The sequence below is a fragment of the Sardina pilchardus genome, chromosome 11 (genome assembly GCF_963854185.1).
Source record: "Sardina pilchardus chromosome 11, fSarPil1.1, whole genome shotgun sequence".
NCBI classification, from domain to species: domain Eukaryota; kingdom Metazoa; phylum Chordata; class Actinopteri; order Clupeiformes; family Clupeidae; genus Sardina; species Sardina pilchardus.
Genome location: NC_085004.1, coordinates 58528 through 67962, shown reverse-complemented (window position 1 = coordinate 67962; position 9435 = coordinate 58528). Strand labels below are relative to the sequence as shown.

The following is a 9435-nucleotide window of genomic DNA, read 5'->3' as shown; positions in this document are numbered from 1 at the left end:
GATTGAGCTGAACAATTTATAGCGCCTTCAGCTAGGGTTTGTCTTGCCAAAAGTAATCTATGTGACCACTTCCTGCAGGGTGTTTCCATAGTGTAGTGGTTATCACGTTCGCCTAACACGCGAAAGGTCCCCAGTTCGAAACTGGGTGGAAACAAGTTCTTATTTGGCAGGATGTTGGATTGAGCTGAACAATTTATAGCACCTTCAGCTAGGGTTTGTCTTGCCAAAAGTAATCTATGTGACCACTTCCTGCAGTGTGTTTCCATAGTGTAGTGGTTATCACGTTCGCCTCACACGCGAAAGGTCCCCAGTTCGAAACTGGGTGGAAACAAATTCTTATTTGGCAGAGTGATGGATTGAGCTGAACAATTCCGCGCGCCTTCAGCTAGGGTTTGTCTTGCCAAAAGTAATCTAGGTGACCGCTTCCTGCAGGGTGTTTCCGTTGTGTTCCATAGCTGAAGAATTCCACTTGTCTTCTGCTAGGGTTTACCTTGGCAAAAATAATCTAGGTGACCACCTCCTTCAGGATGTTTCCATAGTGTAGTGGTTATCACGTTCGCCTAACACGCGAATGGTCCCCAGTTCGAAACTGGGTGGAAACAAATTCTTATTTGACAGGACTTTGGATTGAGCTGAACAATTCCACATGTCTTCTGCTAGGGGTTGTCTTGCCAAAAGTAATCTAGGTGACCACTTGCTGCAGGATGTTTCCATAGTGTAGTGGTTATCACGTTCGCTTTACACGCGAAAGGTCCCCAGTTCGAAACTGGGTGGAAACAATCTCTTTCTTGCATGCATGCTTGTTTCCTTGGAACATGTACATCTTGGTGCTTCAATTGAAGTAATCTTTCATTGAACTGACTCAGTTGCTATGTCTACCAGAGAATTCAGCACAAGTTTCCATAGTGTAGTGGTTATCACGTTCGCCTCACACGCGAAAGGTCCCCAGTTCGAAACTGGGTGGAAACAAATCCTTATTTGGCAGGATGATGGATTGAGCTGAACAGTTCCGCGTGCCTTCAGCTAGGGTTTGTCTTGCCAAAACTAATCTAGGTGACCACTTCCTGCAGGGTGTTTCCATAGTGTAGTGGTTATCGCGTTCGCCTAACACGCGAAAGGTCCCCAGTTCGAAACTGGGTGGAAACAAGTTCTTATTTGGCAGGATGTTGGATTGAGCTGAACAATTTATAGCGCCTTCAGCTAGGGTTTGTCTTGCCAAAAGTAATCTATGTGACCACTTCCTGCAGGGTGTTTCCATAGTGTAGTGGTTATCACGTTCGCCTCACACGCGAAAGGTCCCCAGTTCGAAACTGGGTGGAAACAAATTCTTATTTGGCAGAGTGATGGATTGAGCTGAACAATTCCGCGCGCCTTCAGCTAGGGTTTGTCTTGCCAAAAGTAATCTAGGTGACCGCTTCCTGCAGGGTGTTTCCGTTGTGTTCCATAGCTGAAGAATTCCACTTGTCTTCTGCTAGGGTTTACCTTGGCAAAAATAATCTAGGTGACCACCTCCTTCAGGGTGTTTCCATAGTGTAGTGGTTATCACGTTCGCCTAACACGCGAAAGGTCCCCAGTTCGAAACTGGGTGGAAACAAGTTCTAATTTGGCAGGATGTTGGATTGAGCTGAACAATTTATAGCGCCTTCAGCTAGGGTTTGTCTTGCCAAAAGTAATCTATGTGACCACTTCCTGCAGTGTGTTTCCATAGTGTAGTGGTTATCACGTTCACCTCACATGCGAAAGGTCCCCAGTTCGAAACTGGGTGGAAACAAATTCTTATTTGGCAGAGTGATGGATTGAGCTGAACAATTCCGCGCGCCTTCAGCTAGGGTTTGTCTTGCCAAAAGTAATCTAGGTGACCGCTTCCTGCAGGGTGTGTCCGTTGTGTTCCATAGCTGAAGAATTCCACTTGTCTTCTGCTAGGGTTTACCTTGGCAAAAATAATCTAGGTGACCACCTCCTTCAGGATGTTTCCATAGTGTAGTTGTTATCACGTTCGCCTAACACGCGAAAGGTCCCCAGTTCGAAACTGGGTGGAAACAAATTCTTATTTGACAGGACTTTGGATTGAGCTGAACAATTCCACATGTCTTCTGCTAGGGGTTGTCTTGCCAAAAGTAATCTAGGTGACCACTTGCTGCAGGATGTTTCCATAGTGTAGTGGTTATCACGTTCGCTTTACACGCGAAAGGTCCCCAGTTCGAATCGGGTGGAAACAATCTCTTTCTTGCATGCATGCTTGTTTCCTTGGAACAAGTACATCTTGGTGCTTCAATTGAAGTAATCTTTCATTGAACTGACTCAGTTGGTATGTCTACCAGAGAATTCAGCACAAGTTTCCATAGTGTAGTGGTTATCACGTTCGCCTCACACGCGAAAGGTCCCCAGTTCGAAACTGGGTGGAAACAAATTCTTATTTGGCAGGATCATGGATTGAGCTGAACAGTTCCGCGTGCCTTCAGCTAGGGTTTGTCTTGCCAAAACTAATCTAGGTGACCACTTCCTGCAGGGTGTTTCCATAGTGTAGTGGTTATCACGTTCGCCTAACACGCGAAAGGTCCCCAGTTCGAAACTGGGTGGAAACAAGTTCTTATTTGGCAGGATGTTGGATTGAGCTGAACAATTTATAGCGCCTTCAGCTAGGGTTTGTCTTGCCAAAAGTAATCTATGTGACCACTTCCTGCAGGGTGTTTCCATAGTGTAGTGGTTATCACGTTCGCCTCACACGCGAAAGGTCCCCAGTTCGAAACTGGGTGGAAACAAATTCTTATTTGGCAGAGTGATGGATTGAGCTGAACAATTCCGCGCGCCTTCAGCTAGGATTTGTCTTGCCAAAAGTAATCTAGGTGACCGCTTCCTGCAGGGTGTTTCCGTTGTGTTCCATAGCTGAAGAATTCCACTTGTCTTCTGCTAGGGTTTACCTTGGCAAAAATAATCTAGGTGACCACCTCCTTAAGGGTGTTTCCATAGTGTAGTGGTTATCACGTTCGCCTAACACGCGAAAGTTGTGTTCCATAGCTGAAGAATTCCACTTGTCTTCTGCTAGGGTTTACCTTGGCAAAAATAATCTAGGTGACCACCTCCTTCAGGGTGTTTCCATAGTGTAGTGGTTATCACGTTCGCCTAACACGCGAAAGGTCCCCAGTTCGAAACTGGGTGGAAACAAATTCTTATTTGGCAGGACTTTGGATTGAGCTGAACAATTCCACATGTCTTCTGCTAGGGGTTGTCTTGCCAAAAGTAATCTAGGTGACCACTTCCTGAAGGGTGTTTCCATAGTGTAGTGGTTATCACGTTCGCCTAACACGCGAAAGGTCCCCAGTTCGAAACTGGGTGGAAACAATCTCTTTCTTGCATGCATGCTTGTTTCCTTTGAACAAGTACATCTTGGTGCTTCAATTGAAGTAATCTTTCATTGAACTGACTCAGTTGCTATGTCTACCAGAGAATTCAGCACAAGTTTCCATAGTGTAGTGGTTATCACGTTCGCCTCACACGCGAAAGGTCCCCAGTTCGAAACTGGGTGGAAACAAATTCTTATTTGGCAGGATGATGGATTGATCTGAACAGTTCCGCGTGCCTTCAGCTAGGGTTTGTCTTGCCAAAACTAATCTAGGTGACCACTTCCTGCAGGGTGTTTCCATAGTGTAGTGGTTATCACGTTCGCCTAACACGTGAAAGGTCCCCAGTTCGAAACTGGGTGGAAACAAGTTCTTATTTGGCAGGATGTTGGATTGAGCTGAAAAATTTATAGCGCCTTCAGCTAGGGTTTGTCTTGCCAAAAGTAATCTATGTGACCACTTCCTGCAGGGTGTTTCCATAGTGTAGTGGTTATCACGTTCGCCTCACACGTGAAAGGTCCCCAGTTCGAAACTGGGTGGAAACAAATTCTTATTTGGCAGAGTGATGGATTGAGCTGAGCAATTCCGCGCGCCTTCAGCTAGGGTTTGTCTTGCCAAAAGTAATCTAGGTGACCGCTTCCTGCAGGGTGTTTCCGTTGTGTTCCATAGCTGAAGAATTCCACTTGTCTTCTGCTAGGGTTTACCTTGGCAAAAATAATCTAGGTGACCACCTCCTTCAGGGTGTTTCCATAGTGTAGTGGTTATCACGTTCGCCTAACACGCGAAAGTTGTGTTCCATAGCTGAAGAATTCCACTTGTCTTCTGCTAGGGTTTACCTTGGCAAAAATAATCTAGGTGACCACCTCCTTCAGGGTGTTTCCATAGTGTAGTGGTTATCACGTTCGCCTCACACGCGAAAGGTCCCCAGTTCGAAACTGGGTGGAAACAAATTCTTATTTGGCAGAGTGATGGATTGAGCTGAGCAATTCCGCGCGCCTTCAGCTAGGGTTTGTCTTGCCAAAAGTAATCTAGGTGACCGCTTCCTGCAGGGTGTTTCCGTTGTGTTCCATAGCTGAAGAATTCCACTTGTCTTCTGCTAGGGTTTACCTTGGCAAAAATAATCTACGTGACCACCTCCTTCAGGGTGTTTCCATAGTGTAGTGGTTATCACGTTCGCCTAACACGCGAAAGTTGTGTTCCATAGCTGAAGAATTCCACTTGTCTTCTGCTAGGGTTTACCTTGGCAAAAATAATCTAGGTGACCACCTCCTTCAGGGTGTTTCCATAGTGTAGTGGTTATCACGTTCGCCTAACACGCGAAAGGTCCCCAGTTCGAAACTGGGTGGAAACAAATTCTTATTTGGCAGGACTTTGGATTGAGCTGAACAATTCCACATGTCTTCTGCTAGGGGTTGTCTTGCCAAAAGTAATCTAGGTGACCACTTGCTGCAGGATGTTTCCATAGTGTAGTGGTTATCACGTTCGCTTTACACGCGAAAGGTCCCCAGTTCGAAACTGGGTGGAAACAATCTCTTTCTTGCATGCATGCTTGTTTCCTTGGAACAAGTACATCTTGGTGCTTCAATTGAAGTAATCTTTCATTGAACTGACTCAGTTGCTATGTCTACCAGAGAATTCAGCACAAGTTTCCATAGTGTAGTGGTTATCACGTTCGCCTCACACGCGAAAGGTCCCCAGTTCGAAACTGGGTGGAAACAAATTCTTATTTGGCAGGATGATGGATTGATCTGAACAGTTCTGCGTGCCTTCAGCTAGGGTTTGTCTTGCCAAAACTAATCTAGGTGACCACTTCCTGAAGGGTGTTTCCATAGTGTAGTGGTTATCACGTTCACCTAACACGCGAAAGGTCCCCAGTTCGAAACTGGGTGGAAACAATCTCTTTCTTGCATGCATGCTTATTTCCTTTGAACAAGTACATCTTGGTGCTTCAATTGAAGTAATCTTTCATTGAACTGACTCAGTTGCTATGTCTACCAGAGAATTCAGCACAAGTTTCCATAGTGTAGTGGTTATCACGTTCGCCTCACACGCGAAAGGTCCCCAGTTCGAAACTGGGTGGAAACAAATTCTTATTTGGCAGGATGATGGATTGATCTGAACAGTTCCGCGTGCCTTCAGCTAGGGTTTGTCTTGCCAAAACTAATCTAGGTGACCACTTCCTGCAGGGTGTTTCCATAGTGTAGTGGTTATCACGTTCGCCTAACACGCGAAAGGTCCCCAGTTCGAAACTGGGTGGAAACAAGTTCTTATTTGGCAGGATGTTGGATTGAGCTGAACAATTTATAGCGCCTTCAGCTAGGGTTTGTCCAGCCAAAAGTAATCTATGTGACCACTTCCTGCAGGGTGTTTCCATAGTGTAGTGGTTATCACGTTCGCCTCACACGCGAAAGGTCCCCAGTTCGAAACTGGGTGGAAACAAATTCTTATTTGGCAGAGTGATGGATTGAGCTGAACAATTCCGCGCGCCTTCAGCTAGGGTTTGTCTTGCCAAAAGTAATCTAGGTGACCGCTTCCTGCAGGGTGTTTCCGTTGTGTTCCATAGCTGAAGAATTCCACTTGTCTTCTGCTAGGGTTTACCTTGGCAAAAATAATCTAGGTGACCACCTCCTTCACGGTGTTTCCATAGTGTAGTGGTTATCACGTTCGCCTAACACGCGAAAGGTCCCCAGTTCGAAACTGGGTGGAAACAAATTCTTATTTGGCAGGACTTTGGATTGAGCTGAAAAATTGCACATGTCTTCTGCTAGGGGTTGTTTTGCCAAAAGTAATCTAGGTGACCACTTGCTGCAGGATGTTTCCATAGTGTAGTGGTTATCACGTTCGCTTTACACGCGAAAGGTCCCCAGTTCGAAACTGGGTGGAAACAATCTCTTTCTTGCATGCATGCTTGTTTCCTTGGAACAAGTACATCTTGGTGTTTCAATTGAAGTAATCTTTCATTGAACTGACTCAGTTGCTATGTCTACCAGAGAATTCAGCACAAGTTTCCATAGTGTAGTGGTTATCACGTTCGCCTCACACGCGAAAGGTCCCCAGTTCGAAACTGGGTGGAAACAAATTCTTATTTGGCAGGATGATGGATTGATCTGAACAGTTCCGCGTGCCTTCAGCTAGGGTTTGTCTTGCCAAAACTAATCTAGGTGACCACTTCCTGAAGGGTGTTTCCATAGTGTAGTGGTTATCACGTTCGCCTAACACGCGAAAGGTCCCCAGTTCGAAACTGGGTGGAAACAATCTCTTTCTTGCATGCATGCTTGTTTCCTTTGAACAAGTACATCTTGGTGCTTCAATTGAAGTAATCTTTCATTGAACTGACTCAGTTGCTATGTCTACCAGAGAATTCAGCACAAGTTTCCATAGTGTAGTGGTTATCACGTTCGCCTCACACGCGAAAGGTCCCCAGTTCGAAACTGGGTGGAAACAAATTCTTATTTGGCAGGATGATGGATTGATCTGAACAGTTCCGCGTGCCTTCAGCTAGGGTTTGTCTTGCCAAAACTAATCTAGGTGACCACTTCCTGCAGGGTGTTTCCATAGTGTAGTGGTTATCACGTTCGCCTAACACGCGAAAGGTCCCCAGTTCGAAACTGGGTGGAAACAAGTTCTTATTTGGCAGGATGTTGGATTGAGCTGAACAATTTATAGCGCCTTCAGCTAGGGTTTGTCTTGCCAAAAGTAATCTATGTGACCACTTCCTGCAGGGTGTTTCCATAGTGTAGTGGTTATCACGTTCGCCTCACACGCGAAAGGTCCCCAGCTCGAAACTGGGTGGAAACAAATTGTTATTTGGCAGAGTGATGGATTGAGCTGAACAATTCCGCGCGCCTTCAGCTAGGGTTTGTCTTGCCAAAAGTAATCTAGGTGACCGCTTCCTGCAGGGTGTTTCCGTTGTGTTCCATAGCTGAAGAATTCCACTTGTCTTCTGCTAGGGTTTACCTTGGCAAAAATAATCTAGGTGACCACCTCCTTCAGGGTGTTTCCATAGTGTAGTGGTTATCACGTTCGCCTAACACGCGAAAGTTGTGTTCCATAGCTGAAGAATTCCAATTGTCTTCTGCTAGGGTTTACCTTGGCAAAAATAATCTAGGTGACCACCTCCTTCAGGGTGTTTCCATAGTGTAGTGGTTATCACGTTCGCCTAACACGCGAAAGGTCCCCAGTTCGAAACTGGGTGGAAACAAATTCTTATTTGGCAGGACTTTGGATTGAGCTGAACAATTCCACATGTCTTCTGCTAGGGGTTGTCTTGCCAAAAGTAATCTAGGTGACCATTTGCTGCAGGATGTTTCCATAGTGTAGTGGTTATCACGTTCGCTTTACACGCGAAAGGTCCCCAGTTCGAAACTGGGTGGAAACAATCTCTTTCTTGCATGCATGCTTGTTTCCTTGGAACAAGTACATCTTGGTGCTTCAATTGAAGTAATCTTTCATTGAACTGACTCAGTTGCTATGTCTACCAGAGAATTCAGCACAAGTTTCCATAGTGTAGTGGTTATCACGTTCGCCTCACACGCGAAAGGTCCCCAGTTCGAAACTGGGTGGAAACAAATTCTTATTTGGCAGGATGATGGATTGATCTGAACAGTTCTGCGTGCCTTCAGCTAGGGTTTGTCTTGCCAAAACTAATCTAGGTGACCACTTCCTGAAGGATGTTTCCATAGTGTAGTGGTTATCACGTTCGCCTAACACGCGAAAGGTCCCCAGTTCGAAACTGGGTGGAAACAATCTCTTTCTTGCATGCATGCTTGTTTCCTTGGAACAAGTACATCTTGGTGTTTCAATTGAAGTAATCTTTCATTGAACTGACTCAGTTGCTATGTCTACCAGAGAATTCAGCACAAGTTTCCATAGTGTAGTGGTTATCACGTTCGCCTCACACGCGAAAGGTCCCCAGTTCGAAACTGGGTGGAAACAAATTCTTATTTGGCAGGATGATGGATTGATCTGAACAGTTCCGCGTGCCTTCAGCTAGGGTTTGTCTTGCCAAAACTAATCTAGGTGACCACTTCCTGCAGGGTGTTTCCATAGTGTAGTGGTTATCACGTTCGCCTAACACGCGAAAGGTCCCCAGTTCGAAACTGGGTGGAAACAAGTTCTTATTTGGCAGGATGTTGGATTGAGCTGAACAATTTATAGCGCCTTCAGCTAGGGTTTGTCTTGCCAAAAGTAATCTATGTGACCACTTCCTGCAGGGTGTTTCCATAGTGTAGTGGTTATCACGTTCTCCTCACACGCGAAAGGTCCCCAGTTCGAAACTGGGTGGAAACAAATTCTTATTTGGCAGAGTGATGGATTGAGCTGAACAATTCCGCGCGCCTTCAGCTAGGGTTTGTCTTGCCAAAAGTAATCTAGGTGACCGCTTCCTGCAGGGTGTTTCCGTTGTGTTCCATAGCTGAAGAATTCCACTTGTCTTCTGCTAGGGTTTACCTTGGCAAAAATAATCTAGGTGACCACCTCCTTCAGGGTGTTTCCATAGTGTAGTGGTTATCACGTTCGCCTAACACGCGAAAGTTGTGTTCCATAGCTGAAGAATTCCACTTGTCTTCTGCTAGGGTTTACCTTGGCAAAAATAATCTAGGTGACCACCTCCTTCAGGGTGTTTCCATAGTGTAGTGGTTATCACGTTCGCCTAACACGCGAAAGGTCCCCAGTTCGAAACTGGGTGGAAACAAATTCTTATTTGGCAGGACTTTGGATTGAGCTGAAAAATTGCACATGTCTTCTGCTAGGGGTTGTCTTGCCAAAAGTAATCTAGGTGACCACTTGCTGCAGGATGTTTCCATAGTGTAGTGGTTATCACGTTCGCTTTACACGCGAAAGGTCCCCAGTTCGAAACTGGGTGGAAACAATCTCTTTCTTGCATGCATGCTTGTTTCCTTGGAACAAGTACATCTTGGTGCTTCAATTGAAGTAATCTTTCATTGAACTGACTCAGTTGCTATGTCTACCAGAGAATTCAGCACAAGTTTCCATAGTGTAGTGGTTATCACGTTCGCCTCACACGCGAAAGGTCCCCAGTTCGAAACTGGGTGGAAACAAATTCTTATTTGGCAGGATGATGGATTGAGCTGAA

The 9435-nt window shown here is 45.6% G+C and overlaps 44 non-coding genes across 44 annotated transcripts; all 44 read left to right on the top strand.

Moving 5' to 3' along the window:
- Positions 1–81: 81 nt before the first annotated feature.
- trnav-aac (transfer RNA valine (anticodon AAC)) lies at positions 82–154 on the top strand. Its single transcript has one exon. It is a non-coding gene; the product is annotated as a tRNA-Val (tRNA).
- Positions 155–258: 104 nt separating this feature from the next.
- On the top strand, positions 259–331 carry trnav-cac (transfer RNA valine (anticodon CAC)). The gene has a single exon. It is a non-coding gene; the product is annotated as a tRNA-Val (tRNA).
- A 198-nt stretch (positions 332–529) lies between these two features.
- On the top strand, positions 530–602 carry trnav-aac (transfer RNA valine (anticodon AAC)). Its single transcript has one exon. It is a non-coding gene; the product is annotated as a tRNA-Val (tRNA).
- Positions 603–706: 104 nt separating this feature from the next.
- On the top strand, positions 707–779 carry trnav-uac (transfer RNA valine (anticodon UAC)). Its single transcript has one exon. It is a non-coding gene; the product is annotated as a tRNA-Val (tRNA).
- A 117-nt stretch (positions 780–896) lies between these two features.
- trnav-cac (transfer RNA valine (anticodon CAC)) lies at positions 897–969 on the top strand. The gene has a single exon. It is a non-coding gene; the product is annotated as a tRNA-Val (tRNA).
- Positions 970–1073: 104 nt separating this feature from the next.
- trnav-aac (transfer RNA valine (anticodon AAC)) lies at positions 1074–1146 on the top strand. Its single transcript has one exon. It is a non-coding gene; the product is annotated as a tRNA-Val (tRNA).
- Positions 1147–1250: 104 nt separating this feature from the next.
- Positions 1251–1323, top strand: trnav-cac (transfer RNA valine (anticodon CAC)). The gene has a single exon. It is a non-coding gene; the product is annotated as a tRNA-Val (tRNA).
- Positions 1324–1521: 198 nt separating this feature from the next.
- On the top strand, positions 1522–1594 carry trnav-aac (transfer RNA valine (anticodon AAC)). Its single transcript has one exon. It is a non-coding gene; the product is annotated as a tRNA-Val (tRNA).
- A 104-nt stretch (positions 1595–1698) lies between these two features.
- trnav-cac (transfer RNA valine (anticodon CAC)) lies at positions 1699–1771 on the top strand. Its single transcript has one exon. It is a non-coding gene; the product is annotated as a tRNA-Val (tRNA).
- A 198-nt stretch (positions 1772–1969) lies between these two features.
- On the top strand, positions 1970–2042 carry trnav-aac (transfer RNA valine (anticodon AAC)). The gene has a single exon. It is a non-coding gene; the product is annotated as a tRNA-Val (tRNA).
- Positions 2043–2146: 104 nt separating this feature from the next.
- On the top strand, positions 2147–2218 carry trnav-uac (transfer RNA valine (anticodon UAC)). The gene has a single exon. It is a non-coding gene; the product is annotated as a tRNA-Val (tRNA).
- A 117-nt stretch (positions 2219–2335) lies between these two features.
- trnav-cac (transfer RNA valine (anticodon CAC)) lies at positions 2336–2408 on the top strand. Its single transcript has one exon. It is a non-coding gene; the product is annotated as a tRNA-Val (tRNA).
- Positions 2409–2512: 104 nt separating this feature from the next.
- trnav-aac (transfer RNA valine (anticodon AAC)) lies at positions 2513–2585 on the top strand. Its single transcript has one exon. It is a non-coding gene; the product is annotated as a tRNA-Val (tRNA).
- A 104-nt stretch (positions 2586–2689) lies between these two features.
- trnav-cac (transfer RNA valine (anticodon CAC)) lies at positions 2690–2762 on the top strand. The gene has a single exon. It is a non-coding gene; the product is annotated as a tRNA-Val (tRNA).
- Positions 2763–3092: 330 nt separating this feature from the next.
- On the top strand, positions 3093–3165 carry trnav-aac (transfer RNA valine (anticodon AAC)). The gene has a single exon. It is a non-coding gene; the product is annotated as a tRNA-Val (tRNA).
- Positions 3166–3269: 104 nt separating this feature from the next.
- Positions 3270–3342, top strand: trnav-aac (transfer RNA valine (anticodon AAC)). Its single transcript has one exon. It is a non-coding gene; the product is annotated as a tRNA-Val (tRNA).
- A 117-nt stretch (positions 3343–3459) lies between these two features.
- On the top strand, positions 3460–3532 carry trnav-cac (transfer RNA valine (anticodon CAC)). The gene has a single exon. It is a non-coding gene; the product is annotated as a tRNA-Val (tRNA).
- Positions 3533–3636: 104 nt separating this feature from the next.
- trnav-aac (transfer RNA valine (anticodon AAC)) lies at positions 3637–3709 on the top strand. Its single transcript has one exon. It is a non-coding gene; the product is annotated as a tRNA-Val (tRNA).
- Positions 3710–3813: 104 nt separating this feature from the next.
- Positions 3814–3886, top strand: trnav-cac (transfer RNA valine (anticodon CAC)). The gene has a single exon. It is a non-coding gene; the product is annotated as a tRNA-Val (tRNA).
- A 330-nt stretch (positions 3887–4216) lies between these two features.
- On the top strand, positions 4217–4289 carry trnav-cac (transfer RNA valine (anticodon CAC)). The gene has a single exon. It is a non-coding gene; the product is annotated as a tRNA-Val (tRNA).
- A 330-nt stretch (positions 4290–4619) lies between these two features.
- trnav-aac (transfer RNA valine (anticodon AAC)) lies at positions 4620–4692 on the top strand. Its single transcript has one exon. It is a non-coding gene; the product is annotated as a tRNA-Val (tRNA).
- Positions 4693–4796: 104 nt separating this feature from the next.
- Positions 4797–4869, top strand: trnav-uac (transfer RNA valine (anticodon UAC)). Its single transcript has one exon. It is a non-coding gene; the product is annotated as a tRNA-Val (tRNA).
- A 117-nt stretch (positions 4870–4986) lies between these two features.
- Positions 4987–5059, top strand: trnav-cac (transfer RNA valine (anticodon CAC)). Its single transcript has one exon. It is a non-coding gene; the product is annotated as a tRNA-Val (tRNA).
- Positions 5060–5163: 104 nt separating this feature from the next.
- trnav-aac (transfer RNA valine (anticodon AAC)) lies at positions 5164–5236 on the top strand. Its single transcript has one exon. It is a non-coding gene; the product is annotated as a tRNA-Val (tRNA).
- A 117-nt stretch (positions 5237–5353) lies between these two features.
- Positions 5354–5426, top strand: trnav-cac (transfer RNA valine (anticodon CAC)). Its single transcript has one exon. It is a non-coding gene; the product is annotated as a tRNA-Val (tRNA).
- Positions 5427–5530: 104 nt separating this feature from the next.
- Positions 5531–5603, top strand: trnav-aac (transfer RNA valine (anticodon AAC)). The gene has a single exon. It is a non-coding gene; the product is annotated as a tRNA-Val (tRNA).
- Positions 5604–5707: 104 nt separating this feature from the next.
- trnav-cac (transfer RNA valine (anticodon CAC)) lies at positions 5708–5780 on the top strand. Its single transcript has one exon. It is a non-coding gene; the product is annotated as a tRNA-Val (tRNA).
- A 198-nt stretch (positions 5781–5978) lies between these two features.
- Positions 5979–6051, top strand: trnav-aac (transfer RNA valine (anticodon AAC)). The gene has a single exon. It is a non-coding gene; the product is annotated as a tRNA-Val (tRNA).
- A 104-nt stretch (positions 6052–6155) lies between these two features.
- trnav-uac (transfer RNA valine (anticodon UAC)) lies at positions 6156–6228 on the top strand. Its single transcript has one exon. It is a non-coding gene; the product is annotated as a tRNA-Val (tRNA).
- A 117-nt stretch (positions 6229–6345) lies between these two features.
- trnav-cac (transfer RNA valine (anticodon CAC)) lies at positions 6346–6418 on the top strand. Its single transcript has one exon. It is a non-coding gene; the product is annotated as a tRNA-Val (tRNA).
- A 104-nt stretch (positions 6419–6522) lies between these two features.
- On the top strand, positions 6523–6595 carry trnav-aac (transfer RNA valine (anticodon AAC)). Its single transcript has one exon. It is a non-coding gene; the product is annotated as a tRNA-Val (tRNA).
- Positions 6596–6712: 117 nt separating this feature from the next.
- On the top strand, positions 6713–6785 carry trnav-cac (transfer RNA valine (anticodon CAC)). Its single transcript has one exon. It is a non-coding gene; the product is annotated as a tRNA-Val (tRNA).
- A 104-nt stretch (positions 6786–6889) lies between these two features.
- Positions 6890–6962, top strand: trnav-aac (transfer RNA valine (anticodon AAC)). The gene has a single exon. It is a non-coding gene; the product is annotated as a tRNA-Val (tRNA).
- Positions 6963–7066: 104 nt separating this feature from the next.
- Positions 7067–7139, top strand: trnav-cac (transfer RNA valine (anticodon CAC)). Its single transcript has one exon. It is a non-coding gene; the product is annotated as a tRNA-Val (tRNA).
- A 330-nt stretch (positions 7140–7469) lies between these two features.
- On the top strand, positions 7470–7542 carry trnav-aac (transfer RNA valine (anticodon AAC)). Its single transcript has one exon. It is a non-coding gene; the product is annotated as a tRNA-Val (tRNA).
- Positions 7543–7646: 104 nt separating this feature from the next.
- Positions 7647–7719, top strand: trnav-uac (transfer RNA valine (anticodon UAC)). The gene has a single exon. It is a non-coding gene; the product is annotated as a tRNA-Val (tRNA).
- A 117-nt stretch (positions 7720–7836) lies between these two features.
- trnav-cac (transfer RNA valine (anticodon CAC)) lies at positions 7837–7909 on the top strand. Its single transcript has one exon. It is a non-coding gene; the product is annotated as a tRNA-Val (tRNA).
- Positions 7910–8013: 104 nt separating this feature from the next.
- trnav-aac (transfer RNA valine (anticodon AAC)) lies at positions 8014–8086 on the top strand. The gene has a single exon. It is a non-coding gene; the product is annotated as a tRNA-Val (tRNA).
- A 117-nt stretch (positions 8087–8203) lies between these two features.
- On the top strand, positions 8204–8276 carry trnav-cac (transfer RNA valine (anticodon CAC)). The gene has a single exon. It is a non-coding gene; the product is annotated as a tRNA-Val (tRNA).
- A 104-nt stretch (positions 8277–8380) lies between these two features.
- Positions 8381–8453, top strand: trnav-aac (transfer RNA valine (anticodon AAC)). Its single transcript has one exon. It is a non-coding gene; the product is annotated as a tRNA-Val (tRNA).
- Positions 8454–8557: 104 nt separating this feature from the next.
- On the top strand, positions 8558–8630 carry trnav-cac (transfer RNA valine (anticodon CAC)). The gene has a single exon. It is a non-coding gene; the product is annotated as a tRNA-Val (tRNA).
- A 330-nt stretch (positions 8631–8960) lies between these two features.
- On the top strand, positions 8961–9033 carry trnav-aac (transfer RNA valine (anticodon AAC)). Its single transcript has one exon. It is a non-coding gene; the product is annotated as a tRNA-Val (tRNA).
- A 104-nt stretch (positions 9034–9137) lies between these two features.
- trnav-uac (transfer RNA valine (anticodon UAC)) lies at positions 9138–9210 on the top strand. The gene has a single exon. It is a non-coding gene; the product is annotated as a tRNA-Val (tRNA).
- Positions 9211–9327: 117 nt separating this feature from the next.
- On the top strand, positions 9328–9400 carry trnav-cac (transfer RNA valine (anticodon CAC)). The gene has a single exon. It is a non-coding gene; the product is annotated as a tRNA-Val (tRNA).
- The last annotated feature ends 35 nt before the right edge of the window (positions 9401–9435 follow it).